An 18,115-nucleotide genomic window follows, 5' to 3' on the forward strand; every position below is an offset into this window, starting at 1 on the left:
TTACAACATTTTAAAAACCAAAAAACAGCTCTGTGCTAGATTGATGCACACACTAAATTTTAAGGTAATCTGAAGATGCCGTAGTAAGGCGAAACGCGTTGTTAACAGAAGAATAAATTGCAACCTAGACTGTTTCTAATTGAAATAGTTACAATAACAACCTCTACAAAAAGTACAGAAGATACACTCATTGGTACAGCCGCAATTGCAAAAGTAGGTGAGAGGCGGCTGGTATGGGCCGGCGCGGCAGGGAGGATGGGCTGCTTGGTTTTCCTCGTGTTTGCAACTAGACAGCGGACGCATGCCGTGATTGGGATGAAGCATAGATATCACTCCACCATGTACTGGAACTTGAGTGGTGTAGTTGCTGAGTTTGTGTCACGAGAAAATTTTATTTGGCTTTGACTGTCGAAGCTGATGAACAGTGTAAATCTCAGCAACGGTTTATACTTTCAAAGGTAAGAAGCAATATTACAATACTAGTATTAATTTTTAAGTAGTCTAATGTAGACTGTATCGTAATGTAGACTTTCTCTGTTTACACCATATTTTAAGGAAAATTATCAAAAAATCTTTTTTTTTTTCTTAGAATGTTCTCCAAGCTATCCACTTCGTTGTAGTGTTCTGTGTTCACCCGAAACTATGTTACTGAATTTGTGAAAAAGTGTCTCCATAGAAGAGTAGCTAACAACACGGCCAATGTGGCAACAGCTAATTTGAAACACCCGCCTGTGCCTAACGGGCATTATGGAAATTATGACTGTGCTCCAACTTGAGATCGGACCAGCCTGTTACAACTTCTGCACAAAAGCGGAAGAAAAGCGTGCAGAGCAGCGGATGGCGGAAGCTGCCAAGAGGTAGATGGAGGAAGACCGCTTTTGCACATGGAAGGACTGCTATACGGTGCACGGTCGCTCGCTAGAGGTACTCCAAACCGAACTGCAAAAAGTGCCACCCAAAACGTTAAACGCTTTTTCTCCAAACCGTATTTTTCAAATTGATGAGAAACATAACTTTGGAACGGTGCATATCATTTTGTTCGGAATTTAATGCCGGAATTCTAAATTCAATCCTCTATCAGCGCACGTAGCCGTTATCTGCAAAAGTCTAATTTCGGTGGACGCTTTTGTCTGGATTTTGTGGGTAAAGAATGTGACATTTGTTTCAACAAGTCACCATTTTGTTAGACCTTAAATCTTTCCGTTTTCGCTATGTACGCCGACACAGAAAATATACTGAAAGTGAGCTATACAAAAATATTTTGTTACAGTTGGGCTCCGGGAATTTCCGCCTGTGACTGGCTGTAAGGTGTCCGTACACCTGGTATAAGGGTTACGAGGGGCGTCCGATGCGCACACAAAAACGGTTTCTTAAAGTCAAGCGTGTAAAGAATGGTTCAAGTGGCTCTGAGCACTATGGGACTTAACTGCTGTGGTCATCAGTCCCCTAGAACTTAGAACTACTTAAACCTAACTAACCTAAGGACATCACACACGTCCATGCCCGAGGCAGGATTCGAACCGTAGCGGTCGCGTGGTTCCAGACTGTAGTGCCTAGAACCGCTCGGCCACTCCGGCCGGCGTGTAAAGAATGAAACCATATTATCCGACCTAGCATTACTTTTCATTTTACTTAAAGAAAAAAAATCAAGTTAATTTTCATGCGTTCAAAGAGGTCTACTTTGTTAATGTGGAATGTCAGTCGGGTGGTATGGGCCGTATCAAATTCGGGTGATAGGGGGCCACATATCGATGGCAGGCCACGGAAACCTGATAACACCAGCTGTGTCTGGAAACTCGTATTGTACAATGGAGTTACACATGCAGCCACTTTCTGCATCACTTTACATTCTTTTTAAAACAAACCGTTTTCGCTTCACCTGCAAAATTTAACAGAATGGAGCGACGTGGTTTTAATTGCCTACCATCCATATGTAATTTTTTTCGCCCCGACGAGGGTCGATGGTAGCGGTCCGAGGCTGCAATGAAGCGAATTGGCTATCGTGTTAATGTTCCTAGTGGTAAACTGTAAAGGTGTTTAAAGTCATTATAGGTAGTCTACGTAATCAGCAGGCACCTGTGAACCGCAGATGGGGATTTTTCAAATCAACATTTAAAGAAAATTACGAAGAAAAGATTGTAGCACACAGGATAGATTTAGATTCCAGTTTAATGCCGCTAGCTAAGATTGACAGCCGGAAGCTGGCCAACGATTTCGTAGAAAACTTATAACGGCCTCACAGATTTAACCAAGGAAAAAAGAACTGACAGGTAAAAATTCCTGTCAAAACTTTTTGAATAAGCACCCAGAACTGTCACGCAGAAAACCTCAATCCTCAATTTTAATTCATGGTGTCAACTTCAGTCTACCACCAGTTGAAAGGTTTTTCAATCAAGCGTTATTTCAACATACAGGGTGGTCCATTGATCGTGACCGGGCCAAATATCTCACGAAATAAGCGTCAAACGTAAAATCTACAAAGAACGAAACTTGTCTAGCTTGAAGGAGGAAACCAGATGGCGCTATGGTTGCCCCGCTAGATGGCGCTGCCATCGATCAAACGGAATCAACTGAGTTTTTTAAAAAATAGTAACCCCCCATTTTTATTACATATTCGTGTAGTACGTAAAGAAATATGAATGTTTTAGTTGGACCACTTTTTTCGCTTTGTTATAGATGGCGCTGTAATAGTCACAAACATATGGCTCACAATTTTAGACGAACAGTTGATAACAGGTAGGTTTTTTAACTTAAAATACAGAACGTAGGTACGTTTGACCATTTTATTTCGGTTGTTCCAATGTGATACATGTACGTTTGTGAACTTATCATTTCCGAGAACGCATGCTGTTACAGCGTGATTACCTGTAAATACCACAGCAATGCAACAAATGCTCAAAATTATGTCCGTCAACCTCAATTCATTTGGCAGTACGTGTAACGACATTCCTCTCAACAGCGAGTAGTTCGCCTTCCTTTATGTTCGCACATGCACTGACAACGGGCTGACGCATATTGTCAGGCGATGTCGGTGGATCACGATAGCAAATATCCTTCAACTTTCCCTACAGAAACAAATCAGGGGACGTCAGATCCAGTGAACGTGCGGGCCATGGTATGGTGCTTCAACGACCAATCCACCTGTCATGAAATATGTTATTCAATACCGCTTCAACCGCACGCGAGCTATGTGCCGGACATCCATCATGTTGGAAGTACATCGCCATTCTGTCATGCAGTGAAACATCTTGTAGTAACATCAGTAGAGCATTACGTAGGAAATCAGCATACATTGCACCATTTAGATTGCCATCGATAAAATGGGGGCCAATTATCATTCCTCCCATAATGCCGCACCATACAATAACCCTCCAAGGTAGCTGATGTTCCACTTGTCGTAGCCATCGTGGATTTTCCGTTGCCCAATAGTGCGTATTATGTCGGTTTACGTTACCGCTGTTGGTGAATGACGCTTCGTCACTAAATAGAACGCGCGCAAAAAATCTGTCATCGTCCCGTGATTTCTCTTGTGCCCAGTGGCAGAACTGTACACGACATTCAAAGTCGTCGCAATGCAATTCGTGGTGCATAGAAATATGGTGCGGGTGCAATCGATGTCGATGTAGCATTCTCAACACCGACGTTTTTGAGATTTCCGATTCTCGTGCAATTTGTCTGCTACTGATGTGCGGATTAGCCGCGAAAGTAGCTAAAACACCTGCTTGGGCATCATCATATGTTGCAGGTCGTGGTTAAAGTTTCACATGTGGCTGAACACTTCCTGCTTCCGTAATTAACGTAACTATCCAGCGAACGGTCCGGACACTTGGATGATGTCGTCCAGGATACCGAGCAGCATACATATCACACGCCCGTTGGGAATTTTGATCACAATAGCCATACATCAACACGATATCGACCTTTTCCGCAATTGGTAAATGGACCATTTTAACACGGGTAATGTAGCACGAAGCAAATACCGTCCGCACTGGCGGAATATTACGTGATACCACGTACTTACACGTTTGTGACTATTACAGCGCCATCTATCACAAAGCGAATAATGTGGTCCAACTAAAACATTCGTATTTCTTTACGTACTACACGAATATGTAATATAAGTGGGGGTTCCTATTTAAAAAAAACGCAGTTGATATCCGGTTGACCTATTTGCAGAGCCATGTAGCGGGCCAACCATAGCGCCATCTGTTTTCCTCCTTCAAGCTAGACGAGCTTCGTTGTTTGTGGTTTTCTCGTTTGATGCTTATTTCGTGATATATTTGACCCGGTCACTATCAATGGACCACTCTGTATAAACAGATTCATTTGTATGTGAACCACAAAGACTCCTGTTTTATTATTTTAAAAGTGCAGCGGTTTGTTGGTGTCGGCCGAAGAAGGGGATGCCAAAGCGAGGTTCGCACCAGGAGTGCACAGTGCACAGTGGCTGCACGTCGCAGCGACGAGTGAGAAGCACCGGCGCAGCCGCGCATCCTGCAGCATCGCTACGCCACCGCATTCGACGGTCTAACTACGACTGACGAGGACAACACGGCAAGCGCCATCGCCCGATTTCCCTGGAACTTCACTCAGTGGAAGAGGATTCAAAATAAGCGAACACGTGTCTCGGCTAATCAGCAGATATCCGACCTTTTCCGAAAAATCGACGGCCAAATTTTCCGAAGTAGTTTAGAGGTTTATTTATTTATTTATTCTTTGCCCATGGACTCAAGCTGAAAATCCAGCTGAGAGTATAGGGTATGTCATGCAATAGGCTATTAACATCAAACTTGATTTCGTTATATATAAATGAAACAAATAATTAAACAGAAATAGTCTATAAGCATACAAAGGAATTACATGTTTCACATTATATACACACACAAATCCAAATAACATACAGAAATGATAATTTTTAAAGGTACATTTCAGTAATGATATAACATATTTAAACACCATCTTAGTATTCACTCAAACTGTATATACATTTCTCTGTGAGATATAGTTTCAAATGATTTTTAAATCATTTTAGGACTGTTTCTTTTTTAATGATTTTGGGGAGTTTATTAAAAAATCTTTTGCCTGCTTCTTCAGTGGCAGTCATAGACAGTTTTAGATTTCTGTTTATCATGTAGTAATTGTCATTTCCTCTTCTTCCGTGTTTGTGTACATCTTTATGCTCCTTTTTCGGGCTCATTGGTTAGCGTCGGGGCCTCCTGGTTTTGCATCCCAAGTTCGAAACCTGATTATTATTCTTATTTTATTTTTTATTGTTTCCATTTATCTGCCCATGTCCGTAGAAGTTTACTACATGAATATTTCTTATCAAATTAGGGGATAAAAGGGCGTTATATTAACTGTAAAATTACAACTGGATTTCATACAACTGTCACACATATACACTGAAGCGCCGAAGAAACTGGTATAGGCATGCGTATTCAAATACAGAGATATATAAACAGGCAGAATACGGCGCTGCGGTCGGCAACGCCTATATAAGACAATAAGTGTCTGGCGCAGTTGTTGGATCGGTTACTACTGCTACAATGGCAGCTTATCAAGGTTTCACTGGCTTTGAACGTGGTGTTATAGTCGGCGTACGAGCTATGGGACACACCATCTCCGAGGTAGCGATGAAGAGGGGAACTTCCCGTACGACCATTCCAAGAGTCTACCGTGAATATCAGGAATCCAGTAAAACATCAAATCTCCGACATTGCTGCTCCCGGAAAAAGATCCTGCAAGAAAGAGACCAACGACGACTGAAGAGAATCGTTCAACGTGACAGAAGTGCAACCCTTCCGCAGATTGCTGCAGATTTTAATGCCGGGCCATTAACAAGTGACAGTGTGAGATGCATTCAACGAAACATCATCGATACGGACTTTCGGGGCCGAAAGTCCACTAGTCTACCCCTCATAACAACACGACACGAACCTTTATGCCTCACCTGTGACAGTAAACACCGACATTGGATTGTTGATTACTGGAAACGACTCTCTTTTCAAATATATCGAGCGGATGGACATGTACGGGTTTGGAGATAACCTCATGAATCCAAGACCCTCCATGTCAGGAGGGGACTGTTCAAGCTGATGGAGGCTCTATAATGGTGTGGGCGTGTGCAGTTGGAGTGATACCGCAAACCCTGATATGTCTAGATACGACTCTGACAGGTGACGCATAAGTAAGTATCCTGTCTGATCACCTACATCCATTCATGTCCACTGTGCATTCCGACGGACTTGGACAATTCCAGCACGACAATGCGACTCCCTAAACATCCAGAATTGCTACAGAGTGGCTCCAGGAAAACGGTCTTCTGAGTTTTAACACTTCCGCTGGCCACCAAACACACCACACATGAACATTATTGAACATATCTGGGATGCCTGCAACGTGCTGTCCAGACGAGATCTCCACTCCCTGGTACTCTTACGGATTTATGCACAGCTCTTCAGGATTTATGGTGTCATTGCAGCACTTGTTCGCGTTCTCGGAGGCCCTACACAATTATTAGATGTATCAGTTTCTTTGGCTCTTCAGTGTATACTGTATGTATGTATCGTATGTTGAGGGCTACAATCATTTTTAACTCTTATATACCTATATTTCATTCTCACATCAATTCTTATCTTAATTCTTACATTTTTTCATATATTTACTCTTCTGAAGGATTTGGTGCATTCCGTTGGAGGATACCGACCGTAGAAACGTTTCAAACACAGATATTCCCCACCATCAGCCTCGCACAAAGGCAGGTTTGCCACAGTGACTTTTCCTTGTATTGAATTTCACTCGGGAAAGTAACGTCGTTAACACTGGTGAAGATTTCGCGAGTCGGCAATAATTTCGTGGCACGCCGGATTGCTTTTCGAAAATTGTCACTTGCAATCGAGTGTGACTCAAGATACACCACAGGAACGTCACCGAAAACAATTTCAAATAATCATCTCATTTTGTTTTAAATTCACTCATCCGTCATGCAATTAGTGGACGAATAAGGAGTGGTTCCATGGAATTCGATCGTAGAAAGAACAATATACACTGGAGAATATTCGTGTAGTAATCTTCTACAGACATGGGTATATAACTGAGTAACAAAAGTAAAAGCAATAGTATGGTTTCCAACACAGGGCACAAAATTAATAAACCGCGAAGGTAACCACAGTGCCACCATTTCATCTGAAGGTACCGCGCCGTTCAAGGCACATAAAGTAATTGGAAAATACCTCGAAAATTTGTCCGTCGTTTTCTCAGAAACGGTCGAATATCGTTGGATAAGCCGAGACAGGTGTTCGCTAATTTCGACGCCTCTTCCACTGAGCGAATTTTCAGGGAAATCTGGTTTGGCATTCGCCATGTTCTCCTCGTGAGCAGAGGAACGTTCGGCCAAGTTCGTAGTCACCAATCAAGACGACAGCATCGCCTTAGATAGGCCACAAGTGTATTAAATGTCTTAGGTAAATATTTACTTGCACGTTATGTCAATCGTACTTCAAATGAACAGTCTTGTGAATTTGTCTCTGTGAAGTGATACCGGTACTTCAATATTCAGTACACTGAAGAGCCAAAGAAACATGTACAGCTGCCTAACATCGTGTAGGGCCCCAGCTAGCGCACAGACGTACTGCAACACGACGTGGCATGGACTCGACTAATGTCTGAAGACACCATGAATTCTGCCGGGCTGTCCATATATCCGACTAATAAGGATGTAGATCTCTTCTGAACAGCATGTTGCAAGGCATCCCAGATTTGCTCAATAACGTTCGTGTGTGGGGAGTTTGGTGGCCAGTCTAAGTGTTTAAACTCAGAAGAGTGTTCCTGGAGACACATTGTAGCAATCCTGGACGTGTAGGGTGTAGCACTGTCCTGCTGGAAATGCCCAAGGCCGTCGGAATACACAATGGACATGAAAGGATACAGGTGATCAGATAGGATGCTTACATCAGAATCGTGTCTAGACGTATCAGGGTCCCATATCACTCCAACTGCACACGCCCCTACACCATTACAGAGACTACACCAGTTGTACAGCCCTTGATATGCAGGGTCCATGGATTCATGAGGTTTTCTCCATACCCGTAGACGGCCATCCGATACAATTTGAAACGAGAATGTCCGACCAGGAAACATGTTATCAGTCATCAACAGTCCAATGTCGGTGTTGACGGGTCCAGGCGAGGGACAAAGCTATGTGTCATGCAGTCATCAAGGGTACACGTGTGGGCCTTCGGCTGCGAAAGCCCATATCCATGATGTTTCGTGGAATGGTTCGCACGCTGACACTTGCTGACGGCCCAGCATTGAAATCTGCAGCAGTTTGCGGAAGGGTTGGACTTCTGTCACGTTGAACGATTCTCATCAGTCGTCGATGGTCCCCTTCTTGCAGGATCTCTTTCCGGCTGCAGCGATATCGGAGATTTGATGTTTTACCGGATACCTGATATTCACTGTACACTCGCGAAATGGTCGTACCAGAAAATCCCCACTTCATCGCTACCTCGGAGATGCTGTGTCCCACCGCGTCCAAACTCACTTAAATCTTGATAATCTGCCACTATAGCAGCAGTACCCGACCTAACAAGTGCGCCATACACTTGTTGTCTTATATAGGCGATGCTGAACGTAGCGCCGTATTCGGCCTGTTTTTGAATACGCATGCGTATACCTGTTTCTTTGGCGCTTCAGTGTAAATACTCATAACATTCCTGGGGAAACGGCTTATACCAAATCAAGTAGATCTTCCTGTCCTCGTTGTAACAAACAGAACTAATATTTTGTGTGTTATAGTTCCACTCAACCTCCACCCGGAGCAAACCAAAGAACCCACCGCTGTAACGGCGAGTGTATTTTCGGCCGGCACAACAGGCCTCTTTTCGAAACAAGAACAGAAGTTTTACACTAGTTTTGGCACTGTTCCCCTATATTAAATGTCTCATGGATAATGTAGCAAAGTTTTAGTCTTTATTAAAGAAAGTGCTTTTCGGCAATTGCTTCCACTCCTCTAAATAGTGTACTTACAGAAAATCTTAAAATTATTGTTATAGGCAGTATAATATAATAACAGTTCTTTATTTTATGCCATTTCATTGCACTTGACTGCTTACTACTTCCCAGAGGCCCCTCCCTCATGATACAAGGAATTTGAATAAAGTAATGTAGCGAAATGCCGTGTTAACTGAAATGTGTGCAACAAGAAGAGGGTGCACATTCTGAGAGTCGGAATCGTAATCAGAAGGCGAGAGCTAGAACTAACAATTCAGGAACAGGACACTAATGAGGAGACCATCAGACTTGTCAGTCACACTTTTCGGTAAGTCTTCGGTATACTGTAGAGAGGACCTGTCTTCAGTACCTGGCTAGCGGATTTTCATGGAATGGCCCCGAGTTTCCCAGAAACTCGATGATGAAATTTTGTGGGCACCTCCTACACCCGTAAGGTTAATCCTGTTTCGATCAAGAGTAGTGCAGCTGCTAAGTGTTGCGACTACTTCGCTGACGGTACCGATAGCCAAATGCCAGATGATTACTTTTACAGACAGGTTAAAATTTTTACGAAAATACGTTGAAAATGCTCCCGAGTTGCTAAAGACTAACAGAGAAATCGCTGCAAGGGATAGTTACATAAAAATAACATCTTCAATTCTGCATCAATTTCATGGACCTGATTTCACAGAAACGATCAAATATGAGTGGTTCCATCGAATTCGATCGAAGAAAGAACAATCTTTTTGAATTTAAGTGCTTTCCGATATCGCTCCTGAAAAATTAATGTGCCTGCTAGTCAGTGGTGTTCTACAAATTTTTGTTTGGATTGTTTCTGTGACAAACAGCATCCATTACTCTTCGCTAACACAGCAAGTGATGCAAGCGATAGCTAGAAGACCGAGTCTATAATACACTCCTGGAAATGGAAAAAAGAACACATTGACACCGGTGTGTCAGACCCACCATACTTGCTCCGGACACTGCGAGAGGGCTGTACAAGCAATGATCACACGCACGGCACAGCGGACACACCAGGAACCGCGGTGTTGGCCGTCGAATGGCGCTAGCTGCGCAGCATTTGTGCACCGCCGCCGTCAGTGTCAGCCAGTTTGCCGTGGCATACGGAGCTCCATCGCAGTCTTTAACACTGGTAGCATGCCGCGACAGCGTGGACGTGAACCGTATGTGCAGTTGACGGACTTTGAGCGAGGGCGTATAGTGCGCATGCGGGAGGCCGGGTGGACGTACCGCCGAATTGCTCAACACGTGGGGCGTGAGGTCTCCACAGTACATCGATGTTGTCGCCAGTGGTCGGCGGAAGGTGCACGTGCCCGTCGACCTGGGACCGGACCGCAGCGACGCACGGATCCACGCCAAGACCGTAGGATCCTACGCAGTGCCGTAGGGGACCGCACCGCCACTTCCCAGCAAATTAGGGACACTGTTGCTCCTGGGGTATCGGCGAGGACCATTCGCAACCGTCTCCATGAAGCTGGGCTACGGTCCCGCACACCGTTAGGCCGTCTTCCGCTCACGCCCCAACATCGTGCAGCCCGCCTCCAGTGGTGTCGCGACAGGCGTGAATGGAGGGACGAATGGAGACGTGTCGTCTTCAGCGATGAGAGTCGCTTCTGCCTTGGTGCCAATGATGGTCGTATGCGTGTTTGGCGCCGTGCAGGTGAGCGCCACAATCAGGACTGCATACGACCGAGGCACACGGGGCCAACACCCGGCATCATGGTGTGGGGAGCGATCTCCTACACTGGTCGTACACCACTGGTGATCGTCGAGGGGACACTGAATAGTGCACGGTACATCCAAACCGTCATCGAACCCATCGTTCTACCATTCCTAGACCGGCAAGGGAACTTGCTGTTCCAACAGGACAATGCACGTCCGCATGTATCCCGTGCCACCCAACGTGCTCTAGAAGGTGTAAGTCAACTACCCTGGCCAGCAAGATGTCCGGATCTGTCCCCCATTGAGCATGTTTGGGACTGGATGAAGCGTCGTCTCACGCGGTCTGCACGTCCAGCACGAACGCTGGTCCAACTGAGGCGCCAGGTGGAAATGGCATGGCAAGCCGTTCCACAGGACTACATCCAGCATCTCTACGATCGTCTCCATGGGAGAATAGCAGCCTGCATTGCTGCGAAAGGTGGATATACACTGTACTAGTGCCGACATTGTGCATGCTCTGTTGCCTGTGTCTATGTGCCTGTGGTTCTGTCAGTGTGATCATGTGATGTATCTGACCCCAGGAATGTGTCAATAAAGTTTCCCCTTCCTGGGACAATGAATTCACGGTGTTCTTATTTCAATTTCCAGGAGTGTACATTCTGTAACACATGGAATATGCATTTCAATGAAGTATTTTTTAATGATTGATTTATTAATAAAAGTACAAAGGCGAAAATGACTACTTTTAGATGACTGTCCATGACATATACTACACCGACGGAAAAAGATCGTTACACCAAGGAGGAATAGTGAGACATAAACGAAAGTTGGTAGGTGTGCTTCTACATCTGAAACATGATGCCTCTTTAAATTTCACGCCAGTCGTATAAGAGCAGCGCTAGTAGTACCACTAAGAAGCTGCAAATCAGACTTTCTTAGGATACGGTCGTGAGCCTTAGTTGCCTTTGAGATTCGACTTGGTGTTGGTCAATAATGGTGTTAAGATCACAAAAACGCCAATGTGAACACCTTTCTGTGTTTGAATGAAGTCCTGTGATAGGGCTACCTGGAGTTGGACGTTCCTTCTGTGATACGAACAGACTTGGCTGGAGTGTAGCCAATGTACATGATTGCCGGAAACGATGATCACGAGAATGTACAGTTGCAAGAGGATTCAGGACGGTCACATGGCACTACCGAGAGGGTAGACTGTTGTGACTGACAATTTGCAATCTTTCACTGACACAACTTTTATTGATGTAAGTTCACAAGGTTGACGACTGAAGAACAAACGAAAGGTAATAATTACGATGCCAGCAAAAGTCTTCTAATTGGGGCAAACAAAAGTTCACTTCTAATTTTCCACAAAGGTTCGCGGTAACACAGACACACGAGTAACAGTCCAATTCAGAGACGAAAATGTAATCTTCAGAGGTCGAAGTACACGTGGTCAGCATCTGTAATGAACTGAACTTTGGGGCTGGTTCTAGCCCCTAAATAACTGTCTCCAGCCAGTCAGGTTTTTGCGTAGTGATACTTCCTGCAGGCCGTGGTTCGAGCTTCCGCTGCAGTAAGTAGTGATCGGAATGCCTGTTTCCATTATTTTATATGTAAATAGCTTGTGTTTGCCATGGTGCTTTTGGTACGCCTTGGACATAGACAACCACGTCCTCTGTGATGTAATATGGGTTGCCGGCCCTCAGAGGCTACCTTGCCTCCAGCATAACAAAGACTGTCGTGTTCGACATATGGCACTGGCGAATCGTACTATATATGCAGCAGCCATCTGAACAACAGGTGGCACCACAAAGACACAACGAATGACTTTAAGACGACAAAGACGCCATTGTCAACAAATCACTGATTAAGAAGGGACTCATGTAATAGGGCTATGGGAAGCTGCATGTTCCTTCTGTGATACTGCAGAAAAATTGGCTCGAACGTACTCATTGTGCATGACTGCTGACAGCGGTGGTCACAAAAATGTAAGGTCGGAAGAAGAGCGGATTCCAGTCGCCACTACCGAGAGGGAAGACCATCGTGTTCGGAGTATGGTTCTGGCGCGTCGCACTACATCTGCAGAATCAATCTGAGCAGCAGTTGGCACCACAGTAAAACAACGGACGGTTACAAATCGGTTACTTCAAGACAGCTACGAGTTAGACGGCCTGTAGCGTGCATTCCCCCAAAGCACCCCCATTTACGACTTCGGTGACGTCAAGAGATGCTCGCTGGAGGGCGGGTTAGAAGTCTATCGTGTTTTCTGACGGAAGTTGGTTCTGCCTCAGTGCCAATGATGGCCATCAGAGGGCCTGCAGCCAACCTGCCTGCATGCTGCGCACACTGGACCTACTCCGGGCTTTACGGTCTGGCATGAGATTTCGTATGAGAGCAGGAGCGCTCTCTTGTTCTCCCATGCACCCCGTCTGCAAATTTGTACGCCAACCTGGTTAGATTAGATTAGATTAGTACTTGTTCCATAGATCATGAATACGACACTTCGTAATGATTTGGAACGTGTCAGGTTAATAAAAGGTGTCTATACAAGATATTACATTAGACAAAATATTACATGACACTCAATATTTTTAAATTTTTTTATGAGGTTGGGAAATTACCCACTTACTATATCCGAAAATTCATCTAATGAGTAGAAGGAGTTGCCATTAAGAAACTCTTTTAATTTCCTTTTAAATGCTATACGGCTATCTGTCAGACTTTTGATGCTATTACGTAAGTGACCAAAGACTTTTGTGGCAGCATAATTTACTCCCTTCTGAGCCAAAGTTAGATTTGACCTTGAGTAGTGAAGATCATCCTTTCTCCTAGTGTTGTAGCCACGTACACTGCTATTACTTTTGAATTCCTTCGGACTGTTAATAACAAATTTCATAAGTGAATATATATATTGTAAGGCTACAGTGAAGATCTCTAGCTCTTTAAATAAGTTTCTGCAGGATGACCTTGGATGGGCTCCAGCAATTATTCTGATTACACGCTTTTGTGCAATGAACACCCTTTTACTCAATGATGAGTTACCCCAGAATATGATGCCATACGAAAGCAGAGAATGAAAATAGGCACGGTAAGCTAATTTATTCAGATGTATATCGCCAAAATTTGGAATGACCCTAATAGCATAAGTAGCTGAACTCAAACGTTTCAGCAGATCCTCAGTGTGTTTTTTTCCAGTTCAACCCCTCATCAATGCATACAACTAGAAATTTTGAATATTCTACCTTAGCTACCGATTTCTGATCGAAGTCTGTATTTATTAATGGGGTCATTCCATTTACTTTGTGGAACTGTATATACTGTGTTTTGTCAAAGTTTAATGAGAGCTCATTTGCAGAGAACCACTTAATGATTTTCTGAAAAACATCATTTACAATTTCACCAGTTAATTCTTGTCTGTCGGGTGTGATAGCTATACTTGTATCATCGGCAAAAAGTATCAGCTTTGCGTCTTCGTGAATATAGAATGGCAAGTCATTAATATATATTAAGAACAGCACAGGACCCAAGACCGAACCTTGCGGCACCCCATTCTTGATTGTTCTCCAGTTTGAGAAATCATCAGTTTTTTGCATATTTCAATTTTCTGCGCTCTTGCAGTTAGGTATGATTTAAACCATTTGAGCACTGTCCCATTCATACCACAGTACTTGAGCTTATCTAGAAGTATTCCATGATTTACACAATCAAAAACCTTTGATAGATCACAAAAAATCCCAACGGGTGACTTCCGGTTACTCAGAGCATTTAATATTTCATTAGTGAAAGTATATATAGCATTTTCCGTTGAGAAACCCTTTTGGAAACCAAACTGACATTTTGTTAGAACTTTATTTTTACAAAGGTGTGAAGCTACTCTACAATAATTACTTTTTCAGTCAGATGCGACCTGCTGAGCTGCCCTTCATGAACAGTATTCCAGGGGCTATTTACTAATGGATTACTCTCGCTTACATACCGCTGTTGTAATACAGAAGCTCTACAGAGAGTCGACATGTTTATTTGGCCTGCTCAATCAACAGAGCTGTCTCCAATCGAGCACAGTATGGGATATCATCACATGACAATTCCAATGTCATCCACAGCCAGCATTAACCAAGTGAAACAGACGTGGATCTCCATCCCACAAACTCACATCCGGCACCTGTACAACACGGACGAGTGACTGGTGCTCGTGGCAGACACTGGTGGGCTACCAAACGAAGCTGTCCCGCACACTGGACCCGTTGTGTGCCCCACCGCGGTTTGCCTGCCTGCAGAGTCTCCGGTTTAACCACGGCTGCGTCGCAGTCGCTTCCGCCGCGCCGTGCTCGGGGACCGGCGAGAAGCGGAACTTATTCATTCCGCGGAAAATTGCGGCCGCCCAGGTAAGGGGATGATGTGGTCCGGATTGGCCGTAAATTAAGGCGGAGCGAGAGCTGAATAATGGAACGCCTCTTTCAGCGAGCGAGAGAGATCCTCCATTAGCCACCTGCCGAAATTACCAACTCACCGCCGGGCGCCGGCGCTAACGTGCTGTCGTACGCCGGCACATCTGCATACTGTACGACGCCCCGGCGCGCGCTGCTCCCGCGACAGCAGAACGAGTACCCACACCGGTAATCGCGTCAGCCGGTCGCTATTCGTCGCCGTTCCGTCACGCGTAACGACTGTGTGCAGTATTAGGACAACTTGCTGAACTGCGAACACATACTGTACACTGAAGAGCCAAAGAAACTGGTACACCTCCCTAATATCGTGTAGGGCCCCAACCAGCAAGCAGAAATGTCGCAACACGACGTGGCATGGACTCGACTAACGTGTGATGTAGTGCTGGACGGAAGTGACACCATGAATCCTGCAGGGTTGTCCATAAATTCGTAAGAATACGAGGGAGTGGAGATCTCTTCTGAACAGCACGTTGCTAGGCATCCCAGATATGCTCAATAATGTTCATGTCTGGGAAGTATGGTGAAAGCGGAAGTGTTGAAACCCAGCAGAGCGTTGACGCAGCCACTCTGTAGCAATTCTGGACCTGTCGGGTATCGCGTTGCCCTGCTATAACTGCCCAAGTCCATGGGAATGCGCAATGAACATGAATGGATGAAGGTGATCAGACAGCAAGCTTACGCACTTGTCACCTGTCATAGTCGTATCTAGACGTATCGCGGATCCCACATCACTCCAACTGCACACGCCCCACACCATTACAGAGCCTCCACCAGCTCAAAGAGTCCCCTACTGACATGCAGGGTATATGGATTCATGAGGCTGTCTCCATATGTGTACATGTACATCCGTTCGATACAATTTGAAGCGAGACTTGTCCGACCAGGCAACATGTTTCCAGTCATCAACAGTCCAATGTCGGTGTTGACGGGCCTTGGCGAGGTGTAAGCCTTTGTGTCGTGCTGTCATCAAGAGTACACGAGTGGGCCTTCGGCTCCGAAAGCACATATCTATGATGTTTCGTTGAACGGTTCGCACGCTGAGGCTTTTTGATGGTCCAGCATTGAAATTGCAGCACTTTCTGGTACGGTTGCACTTCTGTCAAGTTGAATGATTCTTTTCAGTCGCCGTTGGCCCAGTTCTTGCAGGATCTCTTTCCAGCCGTAGCGATGTCGGAGATCTGATGTCTCACCGGATTCCTGATATTCACGGTACTCTCGTGAAATGGTCGTACGCGGAAATGCACACTTCATCGCTACCTCAGAGATGCTGTGTCGCATCGCTCCTGCGCTGACTATAATACCAACCGGCCTAAGTGGCCGTGCGGTTAAAGGCGCTGCAGTCTGGAACCGCAAGACCGCTATGGTCGCAGGTTCGAATCCTGCCTCGGGCATGGATGTTTGTGATGTCCTTAGGTTAGTTAGGTTTAACTAGTTCTAAGTTCTAGGGGACTAATGACCTCAGCAGTTGAGTCCCATAGTGCTCAGAGCCATTTGAACCATTTTTTTTACTATAATACCACTTACAAACTCACAAAAATTTTGATAACCTGCCACTGCAGCAGTAGTAACCCATCTACCAACTGTGCCAGACACTTGTTGTCTTATATAGGCGTTGCCGACTGCAGCGCCGTATTTGCGCGTTTACGAATACATATTTCAGTATTTGATTACGCATGACTATACTAGTTTCTTTGGCGTTTTAGTGTAGTACATACACTCATGCTCATAAATTAAGGATAATTGCGGACTGTGGTGCCGCACAACGTGGCACTACACAAAATTGGCGCTAATAGCATAGGCAGATGTGGAACACACACGACACAGATCTCTAAGTCCACGGTATTGGTGATAAGTTGAGAAAAACGTCCCGAAACACATGTGCTACCAAACGCCACTGTTTCCTGCGCATGTATCTCGACATCAGTAAGGGATATGATCACTACGCACTCGTACACTGGCCCCACAACGGGTTGGTATACTCTGGATGAGGTGGTCGTGCAGCTGCTGGGGTATAGCCTCCCATTCTTGTACCAGTGCCTGTCGGAGCTCCTGAAGTGTACTAGGGGTTTGAAGACGCAGCGACACGTCGACTGAGAGCATTCCAGACGTGCTCGATGGGGTTTAGGTCTGGAGAACAGGCAGGCCACTCCATTCGCCTGATGTCTTCTGTTTCAAGGTACTCCTCCACGATGGCAGCTCGGTGGGACCGTGCGTTATCTTCCATCAGGAGGAAGGTGGGACCCACTGCACTCTTGAAAAGGCTTACATACTGGTGTAAAATGACGTCCCGATACACCTGACGTGTTACAGTTCCTCTGTCAAATACATGCAGGGGTGTACGTGCACCAATCATAATCCCACCCCACACCATCAAACCACGACCTCCATACTGGTCCCTTTCAAGGATATTACGGGATTGGTATCTGGTTACTGGTTCACGCCAGATGAAAACCCGGCGAGAATCACTGTGCAGACTACACCTGGACTAGTCCGTGAACATAACCTGGGACCACCGTTCCAGTGACCATGTACTGTGTTCTTGACACCGGGTTTTACGGGCTCTCCTGTGACCAGGAGTCAGTGGAATGCACCTTGCAGGTCTCCGGGCGAATAGACCGTGTCTGTTCAGTCGTATGTAGACTGTATGTCTGGAGACAACTGTCCCAGCGGCTGCGGCAAGGTCCCGAGCAAGGCTACCTGGAGTACACCGTGGCCGTCTGCGGGCACTGATGGTGAGATATCGGTCTCCTTGTGGTGTTGTACACTGTGGATGTCCCGTACTGTAGCGCCTGGACACGTTTCCTGTCTGCTGGAATCGTTGCTATAATCGTGAGATCGCACTTTGTGGCACACGGACGGCCCGTGCTACGACCTGCTGTGTTTGACCAGCTCCAGTTGCTCTAGTACTCTACCCCTCATAACGTCATCGATATGTGTTCTTTGAGCCATTTTCAACACACAGTCACCATTAGCACGTCTGAAAACGTCTGCACACT

Source organism: Schistocerca piceifrons, chromosome 9 (genome assembly GCF_021461385.2).
Source record: "Schistocerca piceifrons isolate TAMUIC-IGC-003096 chromosome 9, iqSchPice1.1, whole genome shotgun sequence".
In the NCBI taxonomy this organism is placed as follows: domain Eukaryota; kingdom Metazoa; phylum Arthropoda; class Insecta; order Orthoptera; family Acrididae; genus Schistocerca; species Schistocerca piceifrons.